The sequence below is a fragment of the Ovis aries genome, chromosome 1 (genome assembly GCF_016772045.2).
Source record: "Ovis aries strain OAR_USU_Benz2616 breed Rambouillet chromosome 1, ARS-UI_Ramb_v3.0, whole genome shotgun sequence".
Lineage (NCBI taxonomy): Eukaryota > Metazoa > Chordata > Mammalia > Artiodactyla > Bovidae > Ovis > Ovis aries.
This window is the reverse complement of record NC_056054.1, coordinates 43,176,152-43,203,415: the sequence shown is the minus strand read 5'-3', so window position 1 is coordinate 43,203,415 and position 27,264 is coordinate 43,176,152. Positions and strand designations below refer to the sequence as shown.

Genomic DNA, 27,264 nt, shown 5'->3' with positions numbered 1-27,264 from the left:
CTGGGGAAGGAGGTGACAGGAGAATCTGGACTCCATTAGGAGGGGCCCTTGAATGAGGCCTGAGCAGTTGGACCCAACAAGCCACTGTAGAGATGCCAGAACAAGGAGTCCATAGACTGCTGCTGCTGCTGCTGCTAAGTCGCTTCAGTTGTGTCCAGCTCTGTGCAACCCCATAGATAGCAGCCCACCAGGCTCCCCCGTCCCTGGGATTCTCCAGGAAAGAACACTGGAGTGGGTTGCCATTTCCTTCTCCAAGGCAGGAAAGTGAAAGTGAAGTTGCTCAGTTGTATCCGACTCTTTGTGACCCCATGGACTGCAACCTACCAGGCTCCTCCATCCATGGGATTTTCCAGGCAAGAGTACTGGAGTGGGGTGCCATTTTAGCAGTGCTTAATCCTGCTTCCTGACAAAGATCTCTGAGTTAAAATGTACATCACAAGAAAATAAACACAGTACTGAAAAACGCAACTTATGGTCACTTTTGGGGTGCATATGACAGCTGTGCCTTACCATAGCCAGCTCAGATCTCCAGAACAGCTAGGTGGCTCAGGGTCACTCAGCTCCCTCTCTTTATCATACCAGGGGGCCCCAATGGCAGGGTTTATGGAATTTTGTATTCTGGTGCCCACCACAATTTGTATCTGTGACTGGTATTGAGTACAGAGTCAGTAAATGGCTATGAAATGAGCAAGAGAGGCGTTTACATTTTAAAAGGAAATCTAAGAAAGGAAGTATGGTATAATGGTTACAGCACTGACTTTGGAACCAGATTGCTTGATTTTGAGTCCAGGCTTTGCCACTTCTTGGCTCTGTGACCTTGGGAAAGTTACTTAACCTCTCTGTGCTTTGGTTTCCTGTACCTAGAACATGAGATCATGACAGGGTCCTCTCTCCTAGGTTGCCTTGAGGATTAATCAAGTTAGTAGGTGAAAAGCACTTAGAACAATGCCTGGCACGTAGTGAATGCTATATAAGTGTTAAATATTATTATAAGATTTTTCTAGTCCAACCTCTTGCTTTAGAGATGAAGAAACTGAAGTTGAAAGAAAGGCAAGTGACTTGTCCAAGATCACAAAAGGAGTTGAAGGTGTAACCGAAGGCTCTGCGTCTATGAATCGATACAGCTGTGGAATGAAAGGATTTATTGGTGAGCTTCTTGCCCTGTGACTGCCATTGTCTGAGATTTTTTTCTGGGGAACCTAAGTCATGTTTCCAGTCTTTGGGTTGGGATAAAAATATGTATACACAAGAAACAGCTTAATACAAAATACACTCCTAGCCAGACAGCACAGCAAGAGATAAGAAGATCAGAAAATGGGAAGATTAACCTGAGCTGGCTGAACCAGGCAGGGGCCTCTTGGATCTGCAGGGTGGAGAAATGATCAGGACCGTGGCTTTCGATTTTGGTGTGTAGAGAGTGACTGGGAGTGACTGGGAAATGTCAGACACCCCAGCTCCACAGACTCTCCCTCCACATAGCAGTGAGAGGGGAAAGCCCTTTGGGATCAGGCAATCTGGATTGAAATCCTGGCTATATCATTTATCAGGTGAGTGACCTGTGGACAGTCCCTCGCTGTCTCTGAGTGTTAGTGTCTTAATCTGTAAGATGGAAATAACAATATCCTGTCCACTGGGTTGTTGTGGGACCAAAAGAGCTGGGACACTGAGAGACACAGAAGATTAATTAAGATTAATCACTTTTCTTTTGGGCCCTCTTCGTTGGCCCACCAGATTGAGAAGTCCTTTAATACCTCTCTAATGAGGGCCAGGCTGTAAGCTGGAACAGAACAAATCAAACTAAATTACTAGAAGAGTTTTAATTATCTTCCCTTGAGACCTGAGACCAGGCCCTTTTTTTTTTTTTTTTTTTTTGTCCCCCTGGCAGGGGGAGGAAGGTGCTAAAGATGGAGGGAACACAAAGTTTTGGAAAAGGTGTGGTGAGGACTGCAAAGGAAAGCCCCAGGAAGGGGGAAGATAGACACTGAGTACCTTAGGTATGGCCAACCCCAAGTAGGGCATCAACTTTCCTTTGGTGGAAAGGAAAGGTACTAACATGTGTTGAGCATGACTAAGTGCCAGGCATTGTGCTAGGTGCCAGGAATACAACTTTGAACTATATATGACTCTTACCCTGAGAAGCTCCAATCTTTTGATAGACATTAGCGGGAAAGTAAAGCATTTTTAAGTCACATAATTATAATACGAACAAGACAACACAGAAGACAGAATGACTAATACTATAAGGAAGTCATATGGAAGGTGGGTTTTGACAGATGAATAGAAGTTCAATTTAGGAAGGCAATCTAAGGAAGGGCAAATGATATAGGGCTCAGCACTGCTGGAGTAAAAACTGGTCTGAAAAGATGAGTTTGAGAGATGAGGCTGGGGAGGGAGATAGAGGCTAAATGATGATAATTAGCCTTTATCCTAAACTGATCAGAGCCAATATAGGGTTTTAAATGAAAAGAGGATTGTGTCCAGTTTTTAAGTTAGAAAGACACCCCTGGCAGCAAAATGCAAGGTGTGTTGGAGTGGGGGCAAGCCTGGAAGTAGAACGCTGTTGAAGACGCAGTTTCTTGTTCCAGTAGAGAGCATGAGGGTCTGAACTAGGAAACCATGTGGCCATCTTCTCCAGAGCTCCTCAACCCCATGCAACCTCATCCTCTTCTTAATCCACAGCGTATGTTTTTCCTCACTCATGGCCCCCACCACCCTGGGCCATGTGTTGCGATTATCTGTATATTTGTCTTCCTTCCTCTGCCGGGTTGAGAGCACTTTTCTTTCTCTGAATCCCTGGAGCTGGTTCACAGTTGGCACCAATGTGTTTTGAGGGTCATGCGGTTTGCAAAGAAGGGCATAGGGTGTACACAGCATGTGGTCCTGTTCATGAGCCAAACAAGACCTCCAGGCCTTCTGTTCACTCACTTCCGTTCTGTATTTGTCCTTAATCAAACTGTGCAAAGAAATCTTAACCGCCTTCTGTATTGTTTTGTGAATCAACAGAAGAGTCTTGTATGTTTACCAACTGGTGCTTTAAGGAAATAACACATAATCAGGGGAGGAAAAACCAGCTGGTGGTAGTTGGAGTTTGCCTGCCTGATTGTTTGTTTCCCCTCTCATTAAAAAAAAAAAAAAAAAATTGATCTTGGTTCAGCCTAGGACAATTTTCCAGAGGTGAACTTGCCAGTTCACAAAGACACTTGGTGGAGGATTATTTTCTCCTTTGCTTCTCCATGACTTTCCCTTTGCCTGATGCATCTGCGTGGGCACAAACAGGGCGACTGCCGGTTAACTGGAGCTGAAAGTCGTTATCACCTGACATCTTCAGCAACAGCTTATGTAAAACGAGCTGGTTCCAGCAAGCTCATGTCCCCAGGCGGGAGCCGGCCAGCGATGGCATCCTCCGGGCGCCTGTGAGCTGCACGCAGCCAGGGGCAGGGGCAGGAGAAGCAGCCAGCACCACTGAGGGCTGGGACTGTGTGGGGTACTGGAGGGAGCTGCCTCCGAGGACATGTGGGCAGGGAAGTCAGGCAAGAGAGGACTGCGAGTCCCGGGCAGCACCTGTTCCCAGGGAGTAAATAATACTTTGCCCTTGTGTCATAATTCCTGCCTGTCGCCCAGCAGGCATCCAGTTCATCCTGCGCTGTGGGCCGCCAGCCTCGCACCAGCGCACTGCTGGTTTCAAATGTGCTTTGGAAAAGAAAGCAAAGGTCCCGATGGCTTCTGCTCCCCACTCAGCTCGCTCTCCCTCCTGAACTCTCATTTCACAGCTGCCGTCCAACTGTAAGGCTCCCAGGGTGGGCCTGCCAAGTATTTGCATCTGACGCCTCCAGCTCTGGAGAGAAGCGAGGTGACCAGGGCAGAGAGCCTGAGACCACTCGGCCGTGGTCCCAGGAGGACAGGTGCTAGTGGCTGTGGCTTCATCCCATCCCCCCTTTCCTCTGCAACCTCCATTCCCCTCTCTGTTTACAGTCTATTCACAGGACAATATTTGAAGTATTCGAAATATGGGCGTCATATCCCAAGACTGAATGCCAGGCCCATTGTGCGGAAGGAGAGTTAGTAAGTTTAGAGACAGGGAAGATTAATCTGTCTGTTTGGTAATGAATCAGAGTTCTGCGATCCCTCTGTTTTGAAAGGACATCATTTATCGGTTAAGTAATAATGCAGTGGCTAAAAACTTGGGTACTAAGGGCAAACAGGCCTGGGTTCAAATTCCAGCCTGGCCACCAGCCTGAAGCAGGATTATATTTGGGTAAATTCCTTTGTTGCAATTGTTGAGTGACCAACTCATCCAGGTTTACCCTGGATTTTCCAAGGACTGGGAACCCCCTCAGCCAGCTTGGGCACACTCAGGAGAGGATCAAGATGGTGCTCAGCTTCTGGGGTGTGAAACCTAACTGCATAAGACTCCTGTGATTTTGGGGGGGATTTTGTTCTGTTTTGTTTCCATTTAGTTTTTAACTGAAGGAAAATTGTTTTACAATGTTGTCATGTTTTCTACCCCACAACAACATAATCAGCCATAATTATACATATATCCCCTCCCTCTTGAGCCTCCCTCCATCCCTTCATCCCACGCTTCTAGATCATCCCCTGGCTGGGCTCCCTCTGTTATGCAGAAGCTTCTTACTGGCTATTTCACGTACAGTACTGTATATATGTCTATGCCACTTTCTTCATTGGTGCCACTCTCCCCTTTACAAGGGAATATTACTCAGCCGTAAAAGAATGAATGACTTCAAGTCAGTCCTAGTGAGGTGGATGAACCTAGAGGCTGTTACACGGAGTGAAGGAAGCCAGAAAGAGAAAACCAAGTATCATATATTAGCTCATATATTGGAGAAGGAAATGGCACCCCACTCTAGTATTCTTGCCTGGGAAATCTCATAGGCAGAGGAGCCTGGTGGGCTACACAGAGTCGGACACGACTTAGTGACCGACTTTCACTTTTCTATCTCAATTTCAGACGTGGTATTGGTGAACCTATTTGCAAGGAGAGAATGGAGGCGCAGGTCTAGGAGACGTCTACAGTGCTCACCATGCTGCCTAGTACACACCGAGTACCCTGCTAGCTAAGCTAGTTGATGCCCTTTCGAGTGCTCAAAGGTCTTGGAGTGCTCAAGTGACCCGGCGCCCTGCTGAGTGCAAGAGACACAGCTGCAAACATACCTGTCAGTGTGTAAACACAGCAGCATTTGTGACTGGAGTCAGCCCTGTTAAGTAGCTAGTGCAATCTCTGCTTTACTGATGGGGAAATTCAGTCTCTGAGGGGAAGGACTTGCCCAACGTTAATAGTTAGGAAGGGAAGGACGTGGATCTTGAACCCAGCTCTTCTACGTCAAGCCCTGAGTTCTTTTGCCTTGGATCCTTTCACCTCCCTTGAGGTCCTTTACACTATACCTTGACTATTGCGCCTGCCTTTGCTCAAGCTGTTGCCTCTTCTGGAATGCCCTGCTCCCTGCTCTGGCCTGTCAGCCCTCCATCTCTTCACCTGGCTAACTCCTACTCTCCTTGGCACACAGTTCAGGTATCACCTTCTCCAGAAACTTGTACTAACCCCTCTTCTGTGTCTCTGCCCTCTCAACAGCCCTAGATGCTGAAGCTGAAGCGCCAATACTTTGGCCACTTGAGGAGAAGAGCCAATTCATTGGAAAAGACCCTGATGCTGGGAAAGGTTGAAGGCAAAATGAGAAGGAGTGGCAGAGGATGAGATAGTTAGACAGCATCACTGACTGAATGGACATAAATTTGAGCAAATTCCAGGAGATAGTAAAGGACAGGGGAGTTCGGCGTGCTGTAGCCCGTGGGTCACCGAGAGTTGGGCATGACTTAGTGACTGAACAGCTACAACAACAACATTCCTTGGGTATCTCTGCTGCTACGGTTCCCTCACTGTATCCTAGTGACTTATTGATGAACTGTCTCCTGTGAGCCCCTGGAAGCCAGGGGTTTCCACCTGCCCACCTCCCCAGAGCCAAGCATGGCTCCGGACACAAACCAGGTGCTCTGTGCATGTCATGGACCTGCACTGAATTCACTAAAGTCTGACATGATTTTGTACTTAGCAATAATAAAATAGCTACTATTACTTGAATCTTATGATGTGTCAGGTACTGTGCTGAGCATATACATTACTCATTTAATCCTCACAACAAACTCATGAGGTTTGATAAATGACAAATAGGAAAATAAGACTCAGAGAAGCCAAATAACCTGCCCTAGGTCACACAGCCAACAAGCAGCACATCCAAACTTTGATCCAGATCTGCCTAACAGCCCCTTAACCTCTGGTCTCTTTACTATCTCTGGTACCTAACTCAGTTCCTTGCCCAGATGAGGCACTGGGCACTAGCTGACAAGGTGGGTAGCATGGAGCAGGGACCAAGCTCTCCACAGGACCGCAGTGCTCACAGGCTCACTCTCTCTGGGCCCTCACAGCTAGCTGGGCTGTGTTTTAGGAGGAACCAGCTCCCTGGCCTGGCACCGAAAGCCCTTCTTAATTCCAAGGCTCATTTTCACCCCCATGCATCTTCCCAGCCTTTCTCATCTTCCCCGGGGCAAGGTGAGGTCTGAGAAACCTGAGGAATGTGGCTGAATTGTCTTCAACAAATTCTTTGCGGGTAAAACCTAGGGGAGTTTCCAGCTACTTTCCTCTGACTGTTTCAGCTAAGAACACCAGGATAAGCTGCAATGACTCAGCCCATGGAAAACTAGGGCCACTGAAGTTTCCCAGGAAGTCGTGTTTCTGTACACACGTCTGCAGCCAGCCAGGGCAGGAAGTCGCTGGCAGTCCAGGGTCCTCCCAGCCTCACTGTGGGTGGATGGGCAGAAGGCCAGCAGAATGAGCCCAGCTGCCCAGGTGAAAGAGGCGAGGTCTGGAGGTGATCTCTCATCTGTAAGAAACCTCAGGGATGGACTTGGAGGATGGGTCCTGGTCACAGTCTTTCCAATGTAACAATGGCCAGTGATGCAGCTTTTCTGAGCTTTGGGGTCCTCTCTGTTGAATAGGGGGAAACGTACCTATTTTTAAAAGGCTGACATGAGATTAAAGAAATTAAGGTCTGCACGATGCTGAGCAGTCCCCACCCTGCGTAGGTGCTTGACAGCAGTAGCTCTTATTATGTGAGTGAGGAAGAGGAAGAATGGCGAGTGGAGCCCCAGCATTTGGGGTGGCCGTGAGTCCAGCCGATTCCTCACTTCCCCTCAGAAAGAGTCTGTTTGCTGCACCACCACAGCTGTTCCCGGGCTCAGCTGCACGTACCGCGTTCCCCTGACCAGCGGCTCCCAAAGTGTGTTTTCTACAGGCTGGTGTCTGCAGGAAGGACTGGAAGGGGGGTGTCCAGAACCCATTGTTCTGCAGTCCTGGCAAGCCTGCATGACCCTGCAACATTGTCTCAAGGGGACCTTTCCTCCAGAGGTCAGGCTGGGTCTACGCTCTTACCCAGCGAGGGCCTGCCTTTGAGAAATTCCTTCTGGACACATGGCAGGAGGGCTCATGAGCTCCACAGTCTTGGCTATGTCCCCTTTCTCTCCTTCCCACCCACCCCCCCTTTTTTTTTGGCAGAACCTGAGGCAAATGGAAAATTTGTGCTCAGGTAAAGGAAGATGTGATGTGTCTTAGATAATATCGCGTTTTCTCTGACTTTGAAGTATGGCAAAGAAAAGCCACATGACCTAAAATTGATGATAAAAAGTCTTTAAAGTATGGTCATGTCTTCTTGTCAAGTCAATAAGTATCTATTAAGTTGATAAGTGTTTGAAGACTGGGGCTCATGAAGCCTTTATAGATGGAAAGGCCCATGGAACTGATGTAACAGTTAAGAAATGGGAGCTTCAAGAGGAGAAGTGACATTCTGAAGATTACCAGCCAGGTGGGGGGGATTTAATCCAACACACTGATCTTTGGTTTAATTCTCTCTCCTCCTCCTCCTCCTTCTCATGGCCACCCCATGATGTGGCTGGTACGGTGCTGGGCAACATAAGAACACCAAGAATTAAGGGGAACATCTCTGTTTTTGAGAACCTTTCAGTCTAGTAGAGAAACCAGCAGGTTAAGCAGTGAACAGATGATCCTTAATAGGATATGCAGGAGAAAGGACAAAATCATCATATGAGGCAGACATAGCCTGGCTCTATCTCCTGGAAAGGTCCCACCAGTCACCATCTGTGGGACCTGGGACAGGTGACCTAGCATCCGGAAACCATAATTTCCTCACCTGTAAACCTACCTCTTAGGGTTACTATGAAAGCATTTAGTGTAGAGCTTAGCACACAGTAAGTGCTTGCTATGAAAGCATTTAGCATACAGCCTAACACATACTGGACTTCCCAAGTGGCTCAGTGGGTAAAGAACCTGCCTGAAATGCAGGAGACACAAGAGATAAGGATCTGATTCCTGGGTCAGAAGATCCCTTGGAGGAGGGCATGGCAGCCCACTCCAGTATTCTTGCCGTGGACAGAGGGGCCTGGCAGGCTACAGTCCATAGATGGCAATCAGTTGGACACAACTGAATTGACTGAGCACAGTAGCACATACTAGGAGCTCAGTAAATGGAAGCAAAAACAAATCCAAGTCCTACCAAAATGTCACTTCTTCCTATTAGACTTTCCTGTGAAAACCCCATCGTCTGCACTGTGAATTTACATCTGTTTTTCCTTTAGTCCTCAGAAGAGCATTCAGATAACTGGGGAAGATTCTGAATAAATATTCCTTAAATGGTACATGAATAATAAAATTAACAAGCACAGCACACTTATGATATGTCTGGAACTATTTTCAGCACTATCTGCTCTATGTAACTTATGTAATACATGCATTGTACTGGTACAACCATGCTATGAGCTGGATACTATTATCATTCCCATTTTACAGATAAGCAAACTGAGGTCCAGAGATACTAAGATTATATGGGTAGTATGTAATTTAGCTGAGAATGAAGTCATGTAAGCAAACTCCAATGTTTGTGTTCCTATGAATGAATAGTGAACCAGTGAGTATATCCCCTATTTTACAGATACCTTCAGAGCATAATTGAATTGCCTGAGGTCACACAGCTGGTTTCATGCTAAAATGGCCATCAGATGGCAGGAGTCCACTTCCCGGCCCCCGTTTGAAATTAGGTGTAGTCATGTGACTTGCTTTATTTGATAAAATGTGAGTGGGAGTTGTCTATAGCACTTCCAGATGGAAGCTTCAAGAATTTGCCACCTTTCTTAGAAGCACATGTTGAAATGAAGCTGCTGCTTCCTGCATCAGTGAGGGACTAAAATAAGCAGAGTCCACCGCCTACCAATGACAGCATTAAGTGCGAAATAAATTGTTATTGTGTTAAGACACTGAGACTGGGGAGGCTTGTTATCACAGCAGGACCTGGCTTCTCCTGACTGATACATGGACAAGTAAGGATGAGAGCTTGGGTTAAGTAAATACTCATAAACCTCCTTTTGCATTTCTTAACCCTAGCCTCCAGTGTAGACTCGGGGGTTTACCCATCAAAGGCTCCTTCCCGCAATGGGCTAAACTGAGCCTGGATGAGCTGGATCATTTATGGAATGAAGAGAAGACAGCTGCAGAATTCCAGCTCCTGACAGAAGGCTCTAGACAGACACGGACAGCTTGGCTCTGTAGGTTTGATACACCAGATATCCCCTCCCCAAAGTGCTATCTTGCATCAGTTTTTCTTAGTGAATAGAATGCTATAGAGAGAGTGAGCTTTTCAAACAGCAATCCATCGATATTGAGATTAGCATGTCTATCTTCTAAAGCTGAAGATGTAAAGTCAAGTTTAATTGACCAATTTATATTTGACCGATTTTGAAAAGGTTGTAAAGAGTTTTAAGAATAGTTATATACCTAATAAGATTATCACTTTCCATTTGACAAACACATTAACAATAAAACGATTGATCTTGACACCAAAAATGGTCAACTACTTTTTCAAAACAATTTTGACTGGTTAAATGAATCCAACTAGAATTTTTAAAAAATGATTTCTATATGAGAGTAACCCTTATATTTAACTAATGAGAGATTATATATAAGAAGAGTTTCTAGATTTTAAATACTTAATTTAAAAAATTTGGTGACACACACCAAAAAGTTAATAGTGTTTCAGATGAGATGAACTCTATATTCATTTTTAGATTTTTCTGGATCCTCAAAATTTTATTTCTAGGCTTTATATTTTTATGTTTTTCAATATCTTCTGATTTTTGCATACACTAATTTTAAAATCAAATAGAACAATTAAGGTTTGGGTTTTATTTTTTTTAAGTTGTAGTCAACTTGTGTGTCCTTTTCTGAGATTTCCTGGCTTTCTTTGGGGCCACTGGAGGGCAACTTGAAGGTGAATCTGAGCCCGGCTGTGCTGAATGGTTGAGGGCAGACCCACAACCACACCATGTGGGGCCAAGAGACGACCTCAAAGCACACTGGGCACAGCTTCTCCATCTCACAGGTAAGGGAGCTAAGACCCAAAGAATGCATGTGCCCAGGGCCTCACAGCTGGCGAGTGGTAAAGTGGAGCAAGCCCTGGAACCCAGGTCTGTCTAATGCCAAAGGTCATGCACTTTTTACTGCTCACCAGTTTTGAGGAGTCTGAAAGCCTCTGGTTTGCATTATTGCACTGGAACTTAGGTTCAATTCAATAATAACATCATTCCCATGTTCTGACACCATCCGTATCTGCAATGCACGTTTCAGATAAAGCGTATACAAATGCATAATCTCACTTGAACCCATAACAGCCGGGGGTTACAGAAGACGCTGAGCACTAAAACTCAGCCTCCTGTCTTCTTGATCTCTCTTTGCGTGTCAGCCCTCTCCCTCACCTTTACACATTCAGGTGGAAAACTGTGTGGCACCAGCCGCATCTCGGTGCTTCTGTTTCTTAACTGTGTGGTTTAGGCAAATGACTGAACCTCCCTGAAGCTCAGTTCCCTCCTCTGTGAAATGGGCATATTAATGTGAGTTGTCCAGATGACTGAAGGAAATAGCACAGGCAGTGTGTCCGGCCCATGTTCATTTCCAGGCTGCAGCTCACAGGGGCACTTGACCAAAAACTTTCACGGTGTGCACCTTCTCTTCCCTTTACTGAAGTCTTCTCCACGTCACTGGCTGGTGTCCTCTGCCTGCCCTTTAACGCAGCGTCAATGCAGTCTCCTCTGAGAAGCCTGCCCTACTCCTTCAGCCAAACTGAGCGCTCCCATTTTTGCATTGTTGTTGAAAGCATGGTTCCTGCCACACTTCTTGCACTTTAGGCTCATGTTGCTAAGTAGGTGACTGCCTTTTCTTTCCAGCATCCACTGTGCCGTACCAGAATCAAGGATCTTTCGTAAGAGATAAAGCTGGGTCTTCAACTCAGGCTTTCAAAGGGCTTATATATCTATTGATCTCACCACCACCCCCCACCGGCCCCCACACATAATGTGTCTTTGCACATATGTATTTGCACGTGTTTATAAAATACACATGCATATATATTTAATAATTCATCCCGAATTCTTACTCCATTAGAAGAGTAGATCAAGATGTGTAAGATCTTAGCTTTTCGTCCCTAACTCTGAAAAGCAAAAGTAAAGAAATATGGAAGTCAAACAGAGGTGGATAAAGATGGGGTTGGAGGAGGAAAAAGCTTGACAAGGGAGAAAGAGGAAGAAGATGGCTAAACATATGATCTCAGTCCTCAGAACAACCCTGGTGTGACTTCCACTTTGTAGGTGAGGCAATCAAAGCCTATAAAGGTGAAGTGCCACTCCCAAGGTCAGAGAGCCTGAGCAGATCCTTGCTGTGTATCATTCTGAAGCTGGCACTTTTGATGCAAAACCAGGCTGCCTTCTCCTTGCCAGGTATCTGGTGGTGGTTAGACACGTGAGCTGTGAACCTCCATGTTGAATCCTGATATGCCACTTACTAGCTGGGGGACTTTAGGTGGGTTACCTCCCTCTAGGCTTCTGTAAATAAAATAGGAGTGACAAAAAGGAAAGGATTGTGTCATGTGGATGCTGTGGACATTAATGATCCCTAGCAAGTAAAGCAGGCTTCCCTGGTGGCTCAGTGATAAAGAATCTGCCTGCCAGTGCAGAAGATGTGGGTTCTATCCCTAGGTCAGGAAGGTCCCCTGGAAAGGGAAATGGCAACTCACTCCAGTATTCTTGCCTGGGAAATCCCACAGACAGAGGAGCCTGGCAGGCTACAGTCTTTTGCGATAGCGTGGCAAAACAGTCGGATACAACTTAGCAACTAAACAACAACAACAAAGTAAGTAAAGCCCTTAGGAAAGTTCCAGGTGCAGAGTTCATCCTCTGTCAGCATTAGCACTGGGCATTTAACCAGGTTTCCCCAGGAGAGGAGCAATGGCTCTGGCAGAGTCCAGCAGGCCCAGGAGGAGCCCACTTCTTCATTACTCTAGACCTCACTTCTCCTTTGTCCTCCCTGCCTGAGGTCAGGACGCCGTCAGGATCCTGCTGTTCAGGTCATTATGACATAGGTTCCCATCCTTTGTGTAGGTGAGCCACAACTAGGGCACAGGTGGAATTCTGACGACAGGAATTATCTTGTGCAAAACAAACCAATGACAGCAAAACTGCTCAGTGTGCCCCATTTTGCTGATTTCTTCTCCTGAGTTTCCAGTTCACACAGCAACAGCATTGGTTTCTGCTTCATTTTCATATATCCCATCATTCCAACATAATTAGGAAAATGCCCAGGATCATACAGCTACCAGACGGAGAAACTGGGATTTGAACCTAGAGCATCTGAAGCATGTAGTGGCTCAGATGGCAAAGAATCCACCTGCAATGCAGGAGAACTGGGTTTGATCCCTGGGGTCAGGAAGACCCTCTGGAGAAGAGTGGCAACCCACTCCAGTATTCCTGCCTGGAGAATTCCATGGACAGAGGAGCCTGGCCGGCTACAGGCCATGGGGTGGCAAAGAGTCAAACACAACTGAGCCACTAACACTTTCACTTTCATCTGGTTCCAGATCCTGCTTGCTTAACCACTACTCCACAGGGTCACCTTTTCCCTATAGAATATACCTTGAGGAAAAGGCATCGCCTCTCATTCACACTTCCAACCGTGGCAGTACCTACCAGCTTGCTCATAGTAAATAATCAGTATCCAGCGATAGACTTGTTGCCTGACAACATTAAATGTTTCCATTTAATCTCTTCTCTTCCAAGTTGATTATCTCAGGGCTGAATTAAGGAAAGGCTGAAATAGTTAAGCACTCATTCACCAAACATGTACTGAATGCTTAACTTGGACCAGACTCTAAGCTGGGTGCTGTGCTGTGCTTAGTCACTCAGTCGTGTCTGACTCTTTGTGACCCCATGGACTGTAGCCTGCCAAGCTCCTCGGCCCGTGGGGACTCTCCAGACAAGAATACTGGAGTGGGTTGCCATGCCCTCCTCCAGGGGATCTTCCCAATCCAGGGATCGAACCCAGGTCTCCCACTTTGCAGGAAGATCCTTTACCATCTGAGCCACCAGGGAAGCCCAAGCTGGGTGCTAGAGGAATGAAAATTAGCAAGACAAGACCTCTGCACTCCAGCTGCTTCGAGGCTGTGTCAAGAAAGCGGTGTAGGGATTCCCAACCTTGGATGAACATTTGATCTTCTGGAGAGCTTTTTAAAAAGCACAGATGTCTGGGCCTCACCTCCAGTGGTTCTGATTTAACTTTTCTGAGGTGAGGCCTCAGGCCTTGTTTGTTAGGTTTTATTTTTTTAACAGTAAACTTTTTATTTTAGAACAGTTTTAGACTGACAGAATTATTATGAAGGTAATGTGCTGTGCTTAGTCACTCAGTCGTGTCAGACTCTGCAACCCCACGGACTGTAGCCCACCAGGCTCCTCTGTCCATAGGGATTCTCCAGGCAAGAATACTGGAGTGGGTTGCCATGCCCTCCTCCAGGAGATCCTCCCGACCCAGGGATTGACCCCAGGTCTCCCACACTGCAGGCAGATCCTTCACCATCTGAGCCGCGAGGGAAGCCCTTGACAGCATTCCTATAAGCACCATGCCGAGTTTCCCCTACCATTAACACCTTACATCAGCATGGTACATTTGTCACAGCTAATGGACCAATCCTGATGCGTTATTATTAACTAAAGCCCATACTTGATTTAAATTTCCTCAGCTTCTCCCTAATGTCCTTTGTTTGTCCCAGGATCCCACCTAGGACCCCTCATTACATTTAGTCATCAAACCTCCTTAGGCTTGTCTTGTGTCAAAGCTTCTCGGCTTTGGTATTTTTTTAATTCCTCAGCTTATGTTATACAACCAGGGTTGAGAACTTCTGATCTGGAGTCCAAAGCATGAAACTTCTAAGGGTGGGCTGTCTGGGCTCAAATTCTGGCTGGGCTGTTTATTAGCTACGAGGCCTTGGGCACTAAGCAATTCTGTACAATGGAAATATTAATAGCGCTACCCCATTAGTTGTAAAGGGTGAATAAGTCCAGTGTTTCTCAACGTTTTCACATCATAATACCCAGAGAAAATACATAGTATTTGTGTGATGTATTAACGTAACACACAAGTTCTAGCGGCATAAATCAATGAATCTTCTCACTGCCAGGGATGAAGGGCTCAAAGCTTCAGCTACCTGTAGTTCTTCTGTGTTGGGTTAGGAAGTTTTGGACTGATCTGTAAAAGCATTTAGACTCCACCTGAGTGAGACCTCCATAAATATTTTCCATAAACTAGTAAGGAGCAAGGAGTAGTGCAGACTGGGGCGGTGATAGTGACAAGACAAAGGCCGGCGCTTTTGCAGCCCATTTGCACTGACCTGTCGCCTTTCAAAAGGACATGAGCAGCGTATCTGGAACAGCAAAGAACCCGATCTCTCTTCCCGATGGACTCCAGGTGACCAAACCCCAGGTCACCTCGTTACACTGTGAGGAACAAGAGCGGCCAGGCTGCTGACATATGAGGAATGCAGGGCGCCTGAAAAATTAAGCAGTGCCACTTGGAAACTGAAGATTCATGATTTCATGTCAGGAGCCTCCTCCGAAGATCCTTCCTGCCGGGTACTGCCTCTCTGGCGCCACCTCCCGGTGTCAGCTAGGTAGTCCATGACAGGCAGAAGCTGCCAAAACTCTGGGATTTGTGGGGTTTTTTGATGAAGCTTTTGAATTAAGAAACTTAAGACTTGGATAGGTCAAATAAAAACAATTTCTAGGGGAAAAAATAAAAACTCACAGTAGAAAAAATAGTTAAAACACTGTCTGAGCTATTGCAGAACCCAGAGAATATATTCATGTAATTGAAAAATTCTAGGTGCTTAAGTGACCTTTTGAAACAAAATGGCCTATCAAAATTTTAATTTGTAGTTCTTGGTTTTGAGGTTCACAGGACAAGCTAGGAAGTCTTCAAACCTTGAGCTGAATTAGTCCCAAGGGGAGTTTTTTTAAATTTTTGAATCAGGTTTTCCTCCTCTAAGAGGTAACAGCAACAGCAGCACCCACCCTCCCATCGCTCCTTTCTGGGCTTGGCGAGCCCGCAGAGCAGCCCACAGCTCCATCCGCCTGGGAGCTGAGAGACTGGGAGTCTATAGCTGGCACAGCAGCTGGGAGTTGCCGATCTCCAGCAGCTCATCCAGCAACTCCAGCCCTCATCTTTCCAGCCAGCCATGAATGCAGTGTTTGGATGAGTGGGATCAAATGTTCTCCCAGCATCTGCTTTTCTGTTCCCAGGCCAGGGCTGCAACCAGCATGGAGGTGGTAGGGCTTCCAGCCCCACACAGGACCACAGGTTATGGTTCCCGGAGAGGTCTTATCGCAGGGTGAGGGCTGTGGTAGCCAGGGGCATATTTGTACAGTGCAAAGATACTAATCATTTTGATCCCAGCCAAGCCTTTGTTATTTCAAAGTTGATCTTGGGATCAAGCTCTGGGTTCAAATGTTCCAGTCTATTTCAGTAGCAAAAAGTCTTCCCCGCCTCCCAAACCTCTCTTTTTCTAACTGTGTATTTCTTGAGGCTGAAGAAATTAGAGATGTGAATGATTGTTACCTGCAGATGGTTCTCTCTGCAATCTGCCCACAAACGTGTCAGCACCATCCCTAATAGAGGGTCCTTGTGCCTTTGAGACCCATAGAGATTCATGGGTGATTTAGAAATAATAATAAATACCGATGTGCAGAAAAGATTTCTTACTACTATAAAGCATTTCTGTGGTCCTCATTGGGGTCACAAAGAGCCGGACATGACTGAGTGACTAAACTGAACACCTTATAGGGAGGTGTGTCAGTGGCGAGAGTTTTATAATTGACAGACTAGGGCTCAAATTTTAGCCTTGCTGTGTGACCTTGGGTAGATTGCTTAGCCTCCCTGAGCTTCCATTTTCTCAGGTGTAAAACTGAGATACAAGTGCCATCCTCAAAGTGTTGTTTTGGGAGAATTAAGAAGGACAGTAAGTGCTAAACTGAATGCCCAACATGTGGTAAAAGTACAATCCTGGTTGGCAGGATTATGGTTATTCTCACCATAGCTTTGTGAGGTGGGTCAGACCTGCTTTACAGGACTTAGAGCTCAAGGACACAGAGTGATCCACATGAGTGTCTCAGCCCATGGGGGCTCAAACTCTGGTTCTCCAGGCACCTAGCCTAGAGCCCTTTCCTCATTCCACATATAGGATGCATTCTCTTCTCTCTGCCAAAGTTGCAGACACTCAGCTGAAGCTCAGACTGCAGGGCTGGAGAAGGAGCCGGAGCAGAGGAAGCCACATCAGGGAGTGGATGTTCCACCAGTTAGACATGAGCTGGATGCCCGGAGCTCAGGAGCCTAAGGACCTAAACAGTGTTCGCAGCAGGGAGGCCCAGAGGGGTGTGTGAGGCTGAGGGCTTGGCAGTAAAGGACAGGCAGCCTAGCAAGCAGCCGGTGCAGGATGACTTGGGTAGCCATGCAGTGACTCAAGAGGCCAGAGGCTCGAGACAAGGACAAATATGAACTCAGAAACGGACAGAAATAGAGGGAGGAAAACTTGATGAGTGGCTCCAAGATCATGTTAATTCAGGATGGCACCTGGCTTCTGGGGTGTGACAAGTGAAAATCTCTGTCTGTGGTAGAGTCAGTTAAGATGGTCCTTTAGGGGCTTCCCTGATGCCTCAAGTGGTAAAGAATCCATCTGCCAATGCAGAAGACGGGGGTTCGATCCCTGGTCCAGGAAGATGCTCACATGCTGCGGAGCCACTAAGCCATGTGCCACAACAGTCGAGCCTATGCTCTAGAGCCTGGGCACCACAACTACTGAGCCCACGTGCCACCAGCACTGAAGTGCACGGGCCCTAGAGTCTGCGCTCTGCAACGAGAGAAGCCACTGCAATGAGAGGCCCACGCACTGCGACAAAAAGTAGCCCCCACTCGCCACAACCAGAGAAAAGCCTGCAAGCCATGAAGCCCCAGCGCAGCCATGAAGACCCAGCACAGCCAAAAAATATATAAATTATTTTTAAAAAAGATGCTCCTTTAGGATTCCTTCTTATGACAAAGAAAGAAAGTGTCTTTCCTTTCTTTGGCAAAACAAGCAATATTTCACAAATAGATTCCTCTAAGTCTGCAGTCAAGCAAGATTAGCTAGGAGAAGTCTGATTTGCTATGATTTGGTATGAGGTGCTCCGGATATCCATGTGGTGTCCACGTGGTGTCCACGTGTCCGTGCAGTACAAATAACCAGAATCTCTTTCAGCTTGTTTTCCAGAGAACCTGGAGTCATGTAATCTTAGCCTGGAAGGTCATCCAGCTCACATTTCCCTCCAGCAGATGAAGCTTCCCTTTCAAAGTGGTCTGAACACCTCTGGTGACAGGGAGCCAACTACTCCCCACCCAAAGTCAGCCCTTTACATATATGGACAGCTCTGAATTTTAGAAAAATGTTTCCTATTATATTCTTTAATGGCCAGTGACAGAAAAGCAAAACTGAACCTGTCATTAGCAAAAAATAAATTAACAAATAAATAAGGAATCCTCCGTGCAGTAAGCCTCTGATGTGCCACCCAGACAAAGGACTTTTAGCACCAGCTTCTGGACAGCTGCCAGCAGGCAAGCTTTAACTGGCAACCCCTTCAGGGACTGCTTCCCTGGAACTGTCTTCTTGGGACAACCCACAGCCAATGACTAATCGATTCCGGGGCACAGATGTCTGGGTCATCGCCACCTAGGTCTCACCCTGGGCTTGGCCGAAGCTGTCGTCAGAACTGCATTTGACTTGAGTCCCCGCCTCTGCTCCCTTCCTCAAAACATTCATCCCTAGGACACTCCTTAATGAACACCCTATACCCTAAGCTCTGCCTCAGAGTTCGCCTTCCAGGGAACAAAAGTGTGGCCTGCTGGCCCTCCTAACTGGCAGGTCTAGAGGACATCAGGCACGGCTAGCCCCAGGGGCCCTGGAGGAGTGAGCCAGGGCTTCCTGTCACCCCTTCTCTTGGTTGTGTGTGGCTTTGTCGCGACCTCACTTTTAGACACATCTGTGCAGCCTCACATCCAGTGGGGGGAGAAGCTTTTCCTCAGCAACTCCCTAGAAGTTCAAAATGTACTTCTCATTGAACGGATCTGGGTCACAAGCTGACTCTTGGATCAGTCACTGTGGGCAGGGAAGAGGGGGTAGGCTGATTCTCTTAGGCCAGAATCATACAATCACCTGGATGAAGGGATGGAGTCATCCGCCAACACATGAGGGCCAAGAGAAGGGGAGGGACGGTTCCATGAACAAGACGTGGGTTCTGTGACAAGAAGAAAGGAAGAAGACACCACACAGGCCAACGCCACACAGATCTACCACAATTGCCCCGTGCAAGAGTCCCGCCCACAGAGTCACACAGCCTCCTCCACAGGGACAGCCTGCGCATCTCCCCCCACAGCCTGACTGCCCCTCCACGCATCTCCCATCTTCTCTGGCATGGGTTGGTCCTGAACCCTCTCACCCCTCAGGGCATTTTCTTCTAAAAACCATCTCTTTTGTCTTTGGTTTCAAAGTGTGCTGCCCAGAACGAAATACTCTTGCTCTTAGAAGTATATCAGATAATCACTTCTCTCCTTTGGGACATTATACTTCTGTTAATGAAGTCCAGAAGCAAAAGAATGAGCTTGTCTTGGTGGACATAAAAATTTGCCTTCTAACAAGAAATATGGTTCTATTTGCCTGACACCTTGAGTTGCTTTCCCAAGTTCCAGTGTGGTCACATATCTTCTCATTCCACAGTTGTGTAGTTAAATTTTTGAATAATATGGCACATAATATGACAATTATATATATGTGTGTATGTGTGTATACATATATATATATATAGAGAGAGAGAGAGAGAGATTGGATATAGGAACTCATCCTGCTTTGACTTGGTATATTTTATATGACTCTCATGCATATGAAATTATATGCGTGAGAAAGATTACTGGACAAGAATCCTGGGTTCGAGCCCTGAGCACCAATACTTACAAGCTGTATGACCTTTGCTGATCACTTCATTACTCAGTCTACACTTAATCATACAGATATGAGTTTAAAATATCTATCTTGCATAAGTCATATATATCAAAATCAATTATCACATATGCTTTCAAAACTATATGTATATGCGTATATACAGTATAATGTGTTTTTTTATTATAAAATGTTTTTCTTTCTTTTAAGAAATGTTACAGTATAAAATGCTTCCTTACCATAGGTCACAGTTTAAAAATTTGAAGAAAAACATTCCTTCCTGGCCTATACCTGTCTTATTCACCATTGCATACACACACACAAACTGAAAGAAAGTTTCATGAACCAAAACCCCCTTTTGTTACCTATGAATAAAGAACAAATAATAAAGTTAAATAGCAAAAATAATTGTATTACTATTCAAATACAATTTAGAAACCTAATCCCCAAATAAATAATACAAAACTGCCAAAGGCTGCTCTAGCCCCATTACATTGATATCATAGCTCATTAGTAATCACAACCCAGACAAGGAGGAGGTGATTCCAGCAGAGTGCAGTACATTCAGGGTTGATGAAGCTACACCTCTGGGTACCACCTACAGTATGGAAGCCCCAGGGGGGACACCCAGCGGCAGGAGGTTGGAGCTGCAGAGGCTGGGGGTGAGAGAAGCCTGCACAGATGGGGGGAACTGCTGGCAGAAGGGTCTGAAGAGAGAAAAAGAGACCCCTGACCTCTCGCCACTACAGCACAAGAAAATGGAAGGTAATGTTTCCATCCTAAAATATTAAGGTGAGAACAGGTCATTGAACTGAAAGTTTGCAAGATAAAAACAAATAAACAAAAAAAAACCCCATTTTGACAAAAAATGCATGGATTCTTGTCAAAAATATTAAGTAGGAAAAAAAAGTATACCCAAATAAAAACAAATGAAAATTCAAAACTCTTAAGATCCAAAGAAGGCAACTGTGATCAAGATATTTGATGGGTGGGATGAAGTTCAAGGTTAGTCTCTCATACTTCCTTAGGGAGTAGTAAATCAGGCATAATTTATCTAATTGCTCACACTTACTTTTAATCTCAGTGGAAATGAAACTGCTTAAATTGCAAAGGTGATAAAGCTTTGAAAAACGTAGACAGGTGTGGTTGCTGGCTCCAGAAAGCTCCCCTTCTTCCCCGTGCCTCCCCTCTCCCGCCTCCCCAGGGCCTGCCATGCTCAGCATTACTCACACCTGCAGACAGTCAGGGCCTCAGGCTGCAGCTCCCCAGTGGAGACAGGGCAGGACTATAAAAAGCACCTCAACCACAAATCAACCACCTTCCAGCTGACTCGGCCTCACACTCCACTTTCCGGCACTCCGATAATTGAGCCTCTGATTGACCTATTTCCTGGTTCAGGTCCATCTCTCTCCTGCCAGGACCTGGCTCCTGAACTTCACCCCCTTTGGCGTGGCATTTAAGCAAAGGTTTTTCTTTCTCCGCTTGGCTCCAGTCTCTGCCTCCGCTGTTTCCTCTCTGCATAATCCTTCCACACACCTGCAATTGAGTTATTGCATCAAAGGCCCTTAGATGCCAGATGATCTGAGAAGGAACACGTATTGTTGTTCATTTTTTGGATTCGTTAAAAGTCCAAGGAGATCATCATAGACTAATTCTGAAGGAGAAAAGGGGGCCGGGGGTATGTGAGGAAGGCAGCCTCTCTGAGGAGAGAGGAGTCAGAGATAGAAAAAGAAGTCTCGGACATTCAACAGGCCACATGGAGATGGAGGTATTGGAGTGATGAGGTAAAGAAAAGAAGAGCCCACAAAACAATGTTGCTTAAAAAAAAAAATCTCATTTGGCTGATTGCATCTTAGTTGGATAAGCAGGATCCTTAGTCGTAGCATATGGGATCTAATTCCCTGACCAGGGCACCCCCTGCATGGGAGCTCGGAGTCTTAGCCACTGCACCGAAGTCCTAAAGCTCTTTCTTTACATCAAAATGTTGCTGCTGGACTTCCCTGGTGGCACAGTAGTTAAGAATCTGCGGGCCAATGCAGGGGATAGGGGTTCGATCCCTGGTCGACCTCGATACCTGGGAAGACCTCACGTAGAGTGGAGCAGCCAAGCCCATGAGCCACACCTACTGAAGCACATGGACTTAGAGCCTGTACTGCATAAGCGAAGCCACTGCAGGGAGAAGCCCATGTACCTAGGAACTAGAGAAGACCTACATGCAGCAATTAAGACACAGTGCAGCCAAAAATGCATTAAAAATAAATATATTTATTTAATAGTATATACATGTCAAAAAAAAAAAAAAAAAAAGACCATTGCAGCCATGGCCTTTGGGTCGTCTCAGCACATCAGCTCCTTCCTATCATGTGTGGCCCCATCTGCCTGGGCAGGGTGTCTCCCACCTGGCTCCTCCTTACTCAATCTATAAAGTCACCTTGCTGGTCTCCTGCTTGGGGAGGGCCCCTGCACCCTGAGACAAGCCCCAACCTATTGTAAACCCTCATCCCACTCTTTCTTTCCTTAGTGTCTCTGTCTCATCATAATTACTCTATTGAATCTGCCATATTTAAGGTCTCTCTTCTCCACTGGGCTTCCCAGGTGGCACTAGTGGTAAAGAATCCCCCTGCCAATGCAGGAGATGCAAGAGTCACAGGTTCGATCCCTAGGATGGGAAGATTCCCCTGGAGTAGGAGATGGCTACCTACTCCAGTATTCTTGCCTGGAAAAATTCCATACACAGAGGAGCCTGGTGGGCTACAGTCCATGGGGTCACAAAGAGTCGGACATGGCTGAGTGACTAAGCACATGCTCCCCTGCTAGATTGTAAGGCCTGCAGAGCAGGGATCACATCTAGCTTCACCTTCTGCCCAACTGTGGCCTATCGCATCTAGACCTTCCACTCAGGTGAGCCAATGGGTCACAGGTTCATTCCCAGAAAGTGGGTTCTGAGAGGGAGTTCAGGGTGCAGAATGTTTGTGAGGAAGTTCCCTGGGGGATGACCGCTAGAGGAGGGGAGGAGGGGGAAGGAGCCAGAGATATAGAGGAAGGACGGAAGCCAAACACAAGCCTAAGGACAGCCTCATCTGAGGCCAGGAGGTGCCCTGGAGCTGGGATGACCTCCAGAGTTAGGGAGTCGGGGGGAGATGATGGGCATTTCATTTACTGACAGGGCTTACTTGGGAAGAGGTGTGCTTGGGCAGGATGACTTTGGCTATAAAGCCACTCCTGGCTGACCCTCAAGGTTGTCTGCTGTCTCTGATGCAGCTGAGTTAGAAATTAAAAGGTGTTCCTTGATTATCTCACTGTTGGCCATGGTTACCACGGTGGCAGCCCAAGCCGTGAAATGTACACTTTATTCATCTCTCCATCCATCTGACCCCCGAGCTCACAAAGATTTGTTGAGCACCTTCCAGGTTCCAGACCCCCACTCCACAGCACAGAAATCATCTGTTCATTATACCTCCACTGGAGGTTTCTCCAAGATTGGAGAAAGTGTGGTGGGAATGAGGTGCTAGAACAGTTAAAAAAAAAAAAAAAAGGTGGGAGGGGGGATAAAAGGGCCACCAAAGCAGAACCTACCCCCTATGGCACAATTTAGGAAAAGGAGCATGTAACTGATGGGCACCAACTACAGAGCCGCACTCACCATACACGCTTTCATCTCCCTAATGAGTGAGGGACAGCATGTCACATTTCATTAAAGAGAAAACTGAGCCTCAGAAAGTTGATGGAACTTGCTCACAATCATGCAGTCTCACGTGGTACCAGATACAAACCCAGCTCTGCCTGAATGCAGGGCTGTTGCTCAACCTTTTGCCTGAAGACCTTGGCTCAGCCCTTGCTGGGAAGCCATCAGCCTAGACACAGAAGGCTGAGATGCAAGTGGGCCTTGTGGCAGCTGGGGAGACACCACCAGCCAGGGATTTGACCAACCAAGTCTGAGCCACAGAGATCCTCTCTACTTCCCTTGTGGGTGAACCCCAACCTGCTCACTTTACCTGGCCTGACCCCTGACTGCTCTCTTTGCAGAATGAGTCAGCTCAGCCCTCCTGACCTTGGGGCTGTTACTCTGATTCCAATAAACCTGGCCACAGCCACCGTGGCTCAGCCACAAGGGCCCATAACCCTTTCTCTGACGCCCTGCCTACTTTTAGGTGAATGAACTCTCAGAGGTCATTCAGATATAGGTTTTCTTGCTCCTGTGGAAATTCCCAAGCCTCCCATTATCTGTGTCCTTCCATGAAAACATGACTTGAGTTGCTAATTGATAAACTCCTTCAGGGCAGGATCACAGTTCAGCTTTGAATCTCGGCACCCGGTGTATTACCCAGCTAGAGCAAATGTTCACTGTGCATTCATTAAAAAAGTAAAACCGATCAACACACACACAATGAGTAAGGTTACAGCCATTCCAGTACTTAGGCCACATGATGTGAAGAGCTGACTCATTTGAAAAGACCCTGATGCTGGGAAAGATTGAGGGCAGGAGGAGAAGGGGACGACAGAGGATGAGATGGTTGGATGGCATCACCCACTTAATGGACATGAGTCTGGGTGGACTCCGGGAGTTGGTGATGGACAGGGAGGCCTGGCGTGCTGCAGTCGATGGGGTCGCAGAGTCAGACATGACTGAGCAACTGAACTGAACAGAAATTACTAAAGTGTTCCACTATTTCAGAAAGATCCAGCTTTAGAACATCTTTTATTCACTTAACGAGGACTTAAGGAACACTTGCTAAATGTCAGGTGCCAGATGCCAGGAAGACAGAACTGGAAAAAAAAGTTACAGCTCCTAACCTCACGGAGGTTACAGACTAGTAAGAGAAACCAATATTAAACAAATCATTGACCAAATGGCAGTCATTGTGATGAGAAGCAGCCCGGTGCTATGCAAATTGCATGGGTTCTTGGGTCCTAGTCTGGTCCTAGGGGCTGCAGATTTTCTACAGAAAGAATAGTCAAGTTGGAACTTAAAAGATGAATGAGAACTAGCCACTCCCATGAGCTATTTTAAACACAGAGGCAAGTCCAGAGATAATAGACCAAACATCTATAAAATCACCATGTAGATTTTCAATTATTAGTATTTTGTCTTGTTTTGGTCAGAACCTTCTTTAAAATAGAAAAGCTTTACAGACATTATCAAAGCTCTCTTGGCCCAGTTGGAAGGAAGATAGGTGTCAATTGCATAACCACTAGATTTGCTACCCTGTTACAGAAATTTTTGCACTATTTTTTATACTCCATAATAAAAATGTTTTAAAAGAGATATTTTATCTAATTTGTTAGTCTATAAAATGTAAAATCTAATGGGATAATTTAAAACAAGTGATGAAAGAGAAACTTTTCAAAATATTTAAAAGAAAAGTAATAAAATTATGAATTATTTTCTTAATAAATATATAAAAAATGACTCAGCCAAAGAGGAAAGAAGTGACAGCAGGGAAGGTCTAAGGGATTGGAGTATGCCTGTGAGGCAAGAGCACTGCGTGGACAGAGAAAGGGGACATTGAAGAGGAGGGTATAGCCAGGTTAGGCAGGGCACTGTGAGCCGTGGCAACAGATTTGCATTTTTTAATAAAAGAAATGGAACATCACTGATTATGTTTAAGCAGGAAAGTAACATAATTAGATTTGTGTTTTTTAAAAAAATCTTTCTTGTTGCTACCTGGAAAATAGATTAGCGATTGTAAGAATGGACATGAGGCTTTGTCCAGGCAAGAGGCTCTGGTGTCTGGTGCAGGGAGCACGGTGCTGGCAGTGAAATGCAGAGCAATGGACAGACGTGAGAGCTCTTCGGAAGGCTATTGGGTTGGCAAGACTTGATGACTGTCCAGCTGTGCCGTGGATTGGGGTGTGGGGGAGGTGGAAGGGAGAGGCAGAGTCAGTGAGGACACCTCCCTGATTGCCTCCTTGATCATCTAGGTGGCTGACGCTGTCATTGTCTGAGTAGGAAACCAAAGAGGAGGGGAAAGTTTAGGAGACAGCTGATAAATTCATTGTAACTGAGTCGAGCTTGAGATGCCAGGCTGATACCCAGATGGTGATGACAAGTTGGTGGTTGGATACAGGGGTCAGAGCTCAGAAGACAGATATGAAATGGAGATTCATAGGTGGCATTAAAAGCCTTGGGAGTGGATGAGACCACACAGGGAGAGATTAGAGGGGAAAGAGAAAGGTAAACTGACAGGACCCAGAGACCAGAACAAAATCTTCACGACACCTCACCGTCAACACTAGACTCAGGGAGGACCAGGAGATCCCCACCTGTGCCTGGCGTGGATTCTCCTATGTAGGGTTGAAAACATATAGGATCAACAGTGGATGAAGGTCAGCCAAGCAATTTGAGAAGGCAGCCTCAGGGGATAGAGGAAGTGCGTTTTACTTACACCCTGATAACTCTGAAATAATGCAGTCCCCTAGAGGGACACCATTGGAACTCTAAACATCCCTTGGGTGAAAGTCTCCAAGTCCACCTCCCTCCCGTCCACCTCCTGGACATTTTTTGCAGTATTGAAATGCTCAAGTCCTAGAGGGTTGCTTCTCAAAGCTGAGGAAATCCGATTTCTTAGCTATGAAAGGAAATCTGGCTCCCAAGTGCCACGGCTTGCCCAGAAAAGCAATCTAGTTGGTTAAACATGAACTTGCCCAACATCAGCACATCACCCCACTGTCAAGCCTCGAAGTCCCCAAGCTAAATTATATAAGCTCTGTGGGTTTATTAAGAGCTATTTGTCAATTTAACAGTAGAAAAGCAAGGAGGAGCCAAATGCTCGACTGAGGCAGACAGATTTATGAAGAGTGTGACTCAGGTGCTTTCTCCCTGTAAGCTCCCTAATAAAATGCTGTAGTCAGCTGAAGCCTATAAACGTCAGAGGAAAATTAGCTTGTACCTTAGAAGCAGCAGCTCCCAGAAAACAAATTGCAAGACTCTTGATACACACCCACCCACACGCACATGTACATATATCTACACTTGAGTAATATGCGCACACACGTGTCACTTACACACCTGTACCTGTGTACACACCCATGCAGATGTGTGCCTGCTGCTAAGTCACGTCAGTCATGTTCGACTCTGTGTGACCGCATAGACGGCAGCCCACCAGGCTCCCCCGTCCCTGGGATTCTCCAGGAAAGAACACTGGAGTGGGCTGCCATTTCCTTTTCTAGTGCATGAAAGTGAAAAGTGAAAGTGAAGTCGTTCAGTCGTGTCCGACTCTTCGCGACCCCATGGACTGCAGCCTACCAGGCTCCTCCATCCATGGGATTTTCCAGGCAAGAGTACTGGAGTGGGGTGCCATTGCCTTCTCCAGGCAGATGTGTAGATGTATACAAATACCTGCTGGAAATGAGAAAAGCACCAGTGGGAGTGTAACTCTTCCCTGTAACTAACCCTCCTTTGCACAATTTACCACAATGTGTGTGTTGTGTGTGCACACACATGCACATCCAAGAAGTATAGTACATCTTAAGCAATGACAAAGGTGTGCTAACAAATCTTTCCTCCCCACAATGAGAAGAGCACATGGCTTGGTTCCTACTATATTTTTTGGAGAGGAACAGGGCTTTCTGAAGAAGGTGGCCTGGGGTTCTAGAAGCTGGAGAGTTGGTGGGAATGGTGTTCTAGGAGGAAGGGAGCAGTCTGAGCAGAGATGGGAAAGTCAGGACCTTAGACATCAGGCTTTCACGGGAGCATCAGGAAAAGCATGAAGGTAAAAATGGACAAGCCCATCAGGGGCAGGGTCCTACCATGGAGGGTCTCGAATTTGGAGTGAAATAATTTGGATTTCATCTGCAGGACATGGGGAGTGGGAGACATTTTAAACAGTTTCTATGGGAAAGTAAC

General features: G+C 46.3%; 2 long non-coding RNA genes across 2 annotated transcripts in view; both read left to right on the top strand.

The window, feature by feature from the left end:
* Positions 1 to 11,001, top strand: part of LOC121819580 (uncharacterized) — a 40,877-nt gene extending 29,876 nt beyond the window's left edge. Inside the window, exons 3-4 of the long non-coding RNA XR_006059806.2 lie at positions 1,023 to 1,147; positions 5,591 to 11,001. This is a non-coding gene — a long non-coding RNA (uncharacterized LOC121819580). The remainder of the gene's footprint in view (positions 1 to 1,022; positions 1,148 to 5,590) is intronic.
* The window catches only part of LOC132659276 (uncharacterized), a 652,410-nt gene that overhangs the window by 193,914 nt on the left and 431,232 nt on the right, over positions 1 to 27,264 (top strand). The window lies entirely within an intron of this gene.